Here is a 7702-nt window from a genome sequence, read left to right as displayed (position 1 = left end):
TGCCAATCAGACTGCGGTTGCCAAGGCAACAGCTTGGCGCCAAGGCAGGGAGTTGACGTCAACGGAGTCCGTGGTAGGGGCCCCGAAGCAGGGTCTGGAAAAGGGGGATGGGATGTGGGTGTGAAGGGATGCAGCCCCCCCAAAAGAAATCGAGGTGAAACAGAAATACCTACTAATGATGCCCCAATGCAAAATCTGAGAAGATAAAGGGGGAAAAAGGACAAGCGTATATTTGTCTAAAAAACGGGAAAAAAGAAAAAAAAAAAGCCGTGAAAAATCGAGGCAAAAACATACGTTGAGGTCTAACCACGAACGATAAAGGTGGAAGAAAGGAGTTTTCTGCCTGCAACACCCAAGCACTAAGCTAATTTCCTTAATAAACGAAGAGATATTGGAAACCATCAAGGGACAGACAAAGGCAAACCAAAAAAAAGGGGGGGGGGGGCAAAGAGACCGCAAGTCACAGGACAATACAAATGGCTGGAAGAATCTTGACTTGACTCGGCATAGCGAAACGCCAACCTGAGATACCGGGTGAAGGCGGTTTATGGCAGTGCGCTGAATCGCATGCTGTCACCACCGTTGCACGAATCCACTGCGTAGACTAGCGAGAAATTGCGAGGGGGGGGGGGTGAGTGCGTAGATTACCAAGCCTGCTCCTGATAGAAATTTCGTCACCGGGAGAAATAACGGGGTATCGCTGCCATAAAGGACCAAGATCGTAATAGATTCAAGGAAATAAAACGCATTGCTGAAGTTTGTACAAACGGAACGGTAAGTGTGGTTTTCTCTTTTTTCCTCTCATTTGTTTCTTTGTTAAAAATAAATAGAAATGTGGGCGAAGATTCTGGAACGATGTGCAAGAAAATTTTTACTGGTTACCTCTAGGAAAAGGAATGGGGGAGGGGAGGCAGATTACAGAAAGATGATTTTGGCTTTATTCTCCGTGCCCATGAATTTCCTTGGCAGATAAACGGTATTTTTTCCCTGGCAGTAAAATCGATGAATTATTAAAAGTTTGTTAATGTACTATTGATGGAACCATTTCACTGCCAAGGAATTTAAGTAAAGGAAATACGTACAGGTGTGTGAAAGACTAATTTTGGGGGTATTTACGGAGAGTCCTTTCTTATGATTAAAAATGTACTTTGCAGAACAGAATTAAATTCTAGTAAATCCACACAATTGTATTTTTGTGTGACCGCTAAAATTTCAGGTTATATATTTTTATTAGGCACATAAAATGCAGTATTTTCGTTTTAAAGGGAGAGGAAAAAAAAACACGCAAGACCGTGGTCCATAGATTAAAAACAGTTTTACCTAAGAGTACAGCAAATCTGATACGTCAGATTCATTTTTATATTCAATTTTATATTTGTACTTAAAGAGTTATTCATGATTGCTTGCTAGATAGAGACGTGGGGGGGGTATGAATAGGGTACGCAGTTTTATTTTTTTGGGGGGGGGGAGGGCTACGTAGTTTTAAATCTCCGAACCTTAGAAAGGTTTTCTCTTTTCTGAGAGCCACATAAGCATAACATATGAATGAAAATACTGTCCTTCCTATACAAGCGCATGCAGTGAAGGTGAATGCCACACTATGCTTCGGGCTTTGAATCTGACTATTCATTCTGCTCACCAGGAGAGCTGTTAAACTACGTCCATGCTCAGGACTCCACAGAGCTTGGTTTCGGAGCCCCCCAGGGAATCCTAATGTCTTGTTAAAGTTTTTTGGGGTAGGGGTGTATTTTAACATATTCAAAGGGCTCCATCCCCTCTACATGAAAAACCGGTTTATCTCTGGGTCATGGGTCATCGGTTCTCTGAGAATTCAGTATGCTGCCACAGAGATAGGACCCCCTTTCCTCAGTATTCCCCAAGCTCACGATCTCCCCAGACCGCTGTCAATCTCTTTTCACCGACCCCACAGCCTCACTACACGTCTTTGGCTAACATATATGCCATGAAGACTTCCTTTTGACGTCCCTGAAATTGCGTGACCATTTTACAAATTCTCTTCATGCTTAATCATTCAACAGCTGAAATGGAGCGGTCACAACAGCCCTCGCCATTGTGTCTTATTTGGGGCAACACTGCAGGGTCCTCTGTATCCATATCCATGGCCTATTCCCCTGTCAGAGCCCACTTTTCCTTTACGCCTCCTCCAAATGCTGAATGTTCTCTCCTCAGAACATGGCCACCATTCTTACACAATCTCTCCCTAGGTAGCCACCTATTTCCTAACCTAATCACAAGGTTTAAATGCCTAGTCATCCACCATTAGATCCCCAAATTTAATCCTACGCCACAAAACTCTCCACACAGTCCCAATCCCATATATTCAATAATCCACATGAAAGCCAGATGCTTCATTCCTGTATTTAACAGGCAACTCAAAAGCACTTAAAAAAAAAAACAAAAAAAAAAACCTGTTAGGGGCTAGGGATCGATGTGGTTCATTTGACACAGTGCTTGCCTAGCATGCATGAGACACTGAATTCAATCCCCAATATCAAACGCCATATTTGTTTTTCTCTTTCCTCATCTCTAAAAACAGGGTCAGTTGTTGTAGGCAAAATCTCAAAATTTTTTATTTCTTATTTCAGGATATCCCACTGACTATATCCAAAACACACCCCAAATTTGTCCCTTAGAGTCCCACCCAGTTTTCCTACGAAGTTTCTTTTATTCCAAATTCTTCCTTCTGACACTCCCCACATGGCACTGGATTGACTGTGGAAGGCCCATAGAATGATCTTTCAAAGCAAATGAAAGGTCCTCCCTTTCCCCCAAGTTCGAGTTACCTTCTGACCCCATATTAACCACCGCCAACAAAATGCAAAGAGCCGTGGTACCTTTGGGTTTTGAAACAGTGTCAGATATTGGTACTATAAAATCCAATGACCTTTTCCTTAGGAGTCTTGGCTTAAGGAAAACTGCCCTCAAGAAAATTAATAGAGATCTAATATTCTAATAAAGATTAGGTTTTAGGACATTTTTTGACTTTTGTATTTTTGTATTTCTACTGGTAGGGATGTCTCACACACACACTTTACGTTTCTATATCAGGAAGACACTCATGTGTCTGGTCTGTTCCATTGGCCCATTTGTCTACCTCTGTGTATTAACACACCATATTCATTAATACCGATTTATGGTGCCTTGACTTCTGAAGGGGCCGCTCCACTCTTTGGTTTTCTAAATGCTCCTGAACGTTCCTCACCTTGTTGCTTCCAAATGAATTTTCAAATGGGCTTGTCGAGTTTGATGAAATAGCCTCCTGAGATTTGTATTCATGTTTTATTAAGGCTGGAGAGTAATTTAGATAAGGCAGCAAATGTCATGCTATCAAATGCCTTCATCTCTGACCACGGTCTGTGCTGTTGTTTTTTCAGATCCTACAGATATGAACAAGATAATGTAATAGGTATTTTTTTTTTCCTTTAAAGGTCCTATTTGCCTTCAGGAGGTGTTTTCCTATTCATTATTGTGGGTCATTTCTACTTGGTTATTTTGTAAGAAATAATTTCAGATTTATAAAAATTGTCAAGATAACACAAAGATTCCTATTGCAATTTTCCCTGGATGAGAACATCGTAACAGAACCTTGGCACAGGACACTGTCAAAAAGAAATCAATACTAGCAGAAAACTTGAGAATACAGACTGCGTTTGGATTTTATCCATCTTTCCATTAATGTCTGTATCACAAACAAGACTCTCAACATAACACACACACACACACACACACACACACACGACCCCCAACAACACACACACAAACACACAAACAGGACCCCACAATACCACACACACACACACACACACACACACACACACACACGCACACACGCACGCACGCACGCACACACACACACACACACACACACAAACAGGACCCTACAATACTATACACATACACACACACACACACACACACAGACAGGACCCCACAATACCACACACACACACACATACACACGACGCCAAACACCCCCCCACACACAAACAGGACCCCAAACACCCACCCATCCACACACACACACACATCCACACACACACACACACAAACAGGAACCCACAATACCACACACACAGGACCCCTCAATATCACACACATATACACACACACACACACACACACACAAACAGGAACCCACAATACCACACACACATACACACGACGCCAAACACCCCCCCACACACAAACAGGACCCCAAATACCCACCCATACACACACACACACACACACACACACACACAGGATCCCCAACACCACTACCACCAAACACACACACACACACACACACACACAAACAGGAACCCACAATACCACACACACATACACATACACACGACACCAAACACCCCCCCCACACACACACAAACAGGACCCCAAACACCCACCCATACACACACACACACACACACACACACACACACACACCACAGGATCCCCAACACCACTACCACCAAACACACACACAGACACACAGACACACAGACACAGACACACACACACACACACACACTTACATTCAGGCCCTCAGGGTTTCTTAGCATTCCTGATTTTCCATAAACTTAGCTGTTTTGGGGTATGTACAATGGGAAATATTGTATAGAACATTTCTCAGTATGGGTTTATATGATGTTTTCTCATGAGCTGACCTGGGTTATACATTTTTTGAAGGGAATATTGGCCGCTGCTGGCTGTGTGTTGGTGTGTGAGCCGGTGAACTGGCTGGCAGGTTTTCTGTTGTTGTTGTTGTTGTTATCTGATTATCTTTCTATAGATTTCTCAAGGATTTTTAATATGCTAACATCTTCACTAATTACTGGCTTTTTGTTTATTTGTTTGTTTGAAACTTTTATTAACAATTGTATCTCTGTGGTGAGACAAAATAACTCTGATCCCAGGCTTGCGAAAAAGGACAGTCCTGTCTTTACCATCGAGTACAGATGTCCACTGTGGACATTTTGGCAGAGCCTCTTATTGGAGGTTATAAAGATCCTAGCTTAAAAAAAAAATTATACCATTCATGAATTTAATTTTATGGCTTTTCTGTATTTGTTGCGATTTGATGATTTCCTATCTACTAAAGATGTGAATCACAGCAGTTTCTGAGGTTAAAATGTGTTTACATTCCTAAGCCCTACTTAACCGTGCCTATGAGGGTCTGGTTTATACACACGTGCAGCTGGATATCATTTTTGCGTCTCAGTTCACACTTTTTTTATTATTATTATACTGTCCTTGTCTAGCTTTGGTATCAAAGTTATACAAGCCTTATAAAATACTTCAGATTACAGTTTATAATCTCTTTTCCAATGAGATTATGTTTCTTATTGATACAGTTCTTGGGGTTTTTTTTCTTCTTCACGTCTTTGCTTTTTCTAAAAGTGGCTTTTAATTCCTCCGACTGCATTCTTTCTTCGTCATTTAATTTGCTCTTGATTTCTTTCCTAGTTATTTGAGCCCCCTTTACTAGCTTCTTGAGTTGCATATTTATCTCATTTATTTTTATTCTCTCTTAATTTTTAACATATGCATCGAAGGCTATAAATTCTCCTCCAAGTGCCACTTGAGCCGGATTCCACATACCTCATCGTGGTTCAGATCTGCACTTTGTTTCCATTAGTGGCGTAAAGGAATGCGTTTACGATTCTGAATTCTACGTAGAAAAGAAATGTCTCTTGAATGTAGATGTTTGAAAAGCCACTGCATTGCAGTCAAATAGAACTAGTCTGTGCGATATGTCATTTCTTTCGGCTCCCTTTAGTTTAAGGTATGGTTGATTTGAACTGTTTGAGGTGTTAGGCAAGAAACAGTAATTCTCTAATTGCTAGGCATTAATTTCTATTTATGTTCACAAGACCAAGCTTCTTAACTGTGTTTACATTGCCACTAATTTTTGTTCTTTTCTGTCTGCGTTATCTAGCCATTCTAAATAGCTCCAATTATAAACCAATACACCAAAGCTTTTATCCATCACTTCTTGTAGTTTTTTTGCTTTAAGTATTTCAAAGTCACATTGTTAGGTGTGAACAAGTCCAGAGTCCTTCCCTTAAGTGACACAAGGAAGCGGGTCTGTTTACACTTGCAATCACTGGCGTAATTTTTCAATACGCCTTTTCTTTTCCAGTTTCTCCTTTCCAGCTTTTCTGTTGAGTTGGTTGAATTTTCCTTACCAGCCTTTATTTCCTTTGTTTATTTATTCCATTCTTCCATTCAATTTCTGTTAATTCTTTAAATTCTTAATTTATACACAAACATTTAAAAAAAATTGCTCAGTGTACGGAAGCAAAGATTCTGGCACACCTTAGCAATGCATTGGATTTCTCCTTTTTACCTTAACTGTTGTTAAACCTTTTTGTTTGTTCGTTCAGTCGTTAGGTTTGGCTTTTCGCTTTGTTTTGAGACAGGGTCTCACTGTGTAGCCTTGGCCGTACTGGAACTCACTTATATAGACCGGGCTGGCCTTGAACTCACATCAATCTGCCCCTCTCTACCTCCTGAGCACTGGGATTAAAAGCATGCACCATGGCACCCAGTTAGTTATATCCTTTAACCCCCAGCCACTCCCAAATCCATTTTATAGTGGAAAAGATTAGTCATATTGGCTGACGTATTGCCAGGCCATTCCTTCTCAAGTCTCCCTCCTTCCTTCCAGGTTCATTTCCCCAATCATTGCAACACCTTTAACAGGCATTTTTGAGTAACAGCATAGCCAGGTAAGGGGTTTAAAGATGCTGCTTCTTTGTTTTCTCTCTGGCCTGACAATATTATTGCTTTGTCATCTAACACCGAAGACGAGACCTTCCCATCAGGCATAATGTCTCTAAGGATGCAGGTTTTCTTCCGCAGCCTTTAGAACAGGAAGACGCTTGGAATATCAGTGATCAGTTGGGGTGGGGGGTAGGGGTCTTTCTTCTACTCTGCAGAATTCTTAGCTAATATGTACTTAATTAAACAGCCCTTTACTGCCATTTTGTTGCCTTTTAAAATTCTGGGTTTCTAGATTTAGGGTTTTTGCTGTTGTTGTTTGTTTGTTTTGTTTTTTAATTTGTGTGGGTATCTGGCATAATACATAATACAAGGAAGCCAGAAAAGGACATTCTATTCTTCCTCAGACTGGAGTTACAGATGATTGTGAGCCTCCAAGTGAGTGCTGGGATCTGAACCTGTGTTCTCTGCATGAGCAACAAGTACCCTTCACCTCTGGGCCATCTTTCTAGCCCCTATTTTCAACATTCTTGAAAAAATACAGTATCCATAAAATGTTCATCTTTGAGATATATAAAACGTTCTAGTCGGAAACTTAAAAACTGAAAAAAAAAATGTATCCATTGTCATTAAATATCTCTATTATTAGCGTATCTTAAATATTATTATAAAATGTCTCTATTGCTCCAAATTTACGCTAGAATAGACTTTAGCTCTGAGTATGAATCCACAAATTCATGGGATCACGTCAGCCAACCTGATTTCCATTTGGGCTGGGAAGACGGCTCAGCTGGCGCTGCAAAGTGAAGACTTGAGTTTGATCCCCAGCAGCAACATAATAAAAAAGCTGGTCACAGGACCCATGTAGAATCCCAGTGCTCGGGAGACAGACAGAACAGTCCCTTGGGCTTTGCTGCCAGCAAGTGTAGCCTATTTGGTGAGCTTCCGTGAGAGGCCTTGTCTCAAAATATAAACCAGA

At 41.0% G+C, this 7702-nt stretch overlaps 1 long non-coding RNA gene across 1 annotated transcript in view; it reads left to right on the top strand.

The window, feature by feature from the left end:
* The first annotated feature begins 24 nt into the window (after positions 1-24).
* Positions 25-7702, top strand: part of LOC114687076 — a 34265-nt gene continuing 26587 nt past the window's right edge. Inside the window, exon 1 of the long non-coding RNA XR_003733645.2 lies at positions 25-774. This is a non-coding gene — a long non-coding RNA (uncharacterized LOC114687076). The remainder of the gene's footprint in view (positions 775-7702) is intronic.

Source organism: Peromyscus leucopus, chromosome 1, assembly GCF_004664715.2.
Source record: "Peromyscus leucopus breed LL Stock chromosome 1, UCI_PerLeu_2.1, whole genome shotgun sequence".
In the NCBI taxonomy this organism is placed as follows: domain Eukaryota; kingdom Metazoa; phylum Chordata; class Mammalia; order Rodentia; family Cricetidae; genus Peromyscus; species Peromyscus leucopus.
The sequence above is the reverse complement of the archived record's forward strand: the minus strand, read 5'-3'. Positions and strand labels throughout refer to the sequence as shown.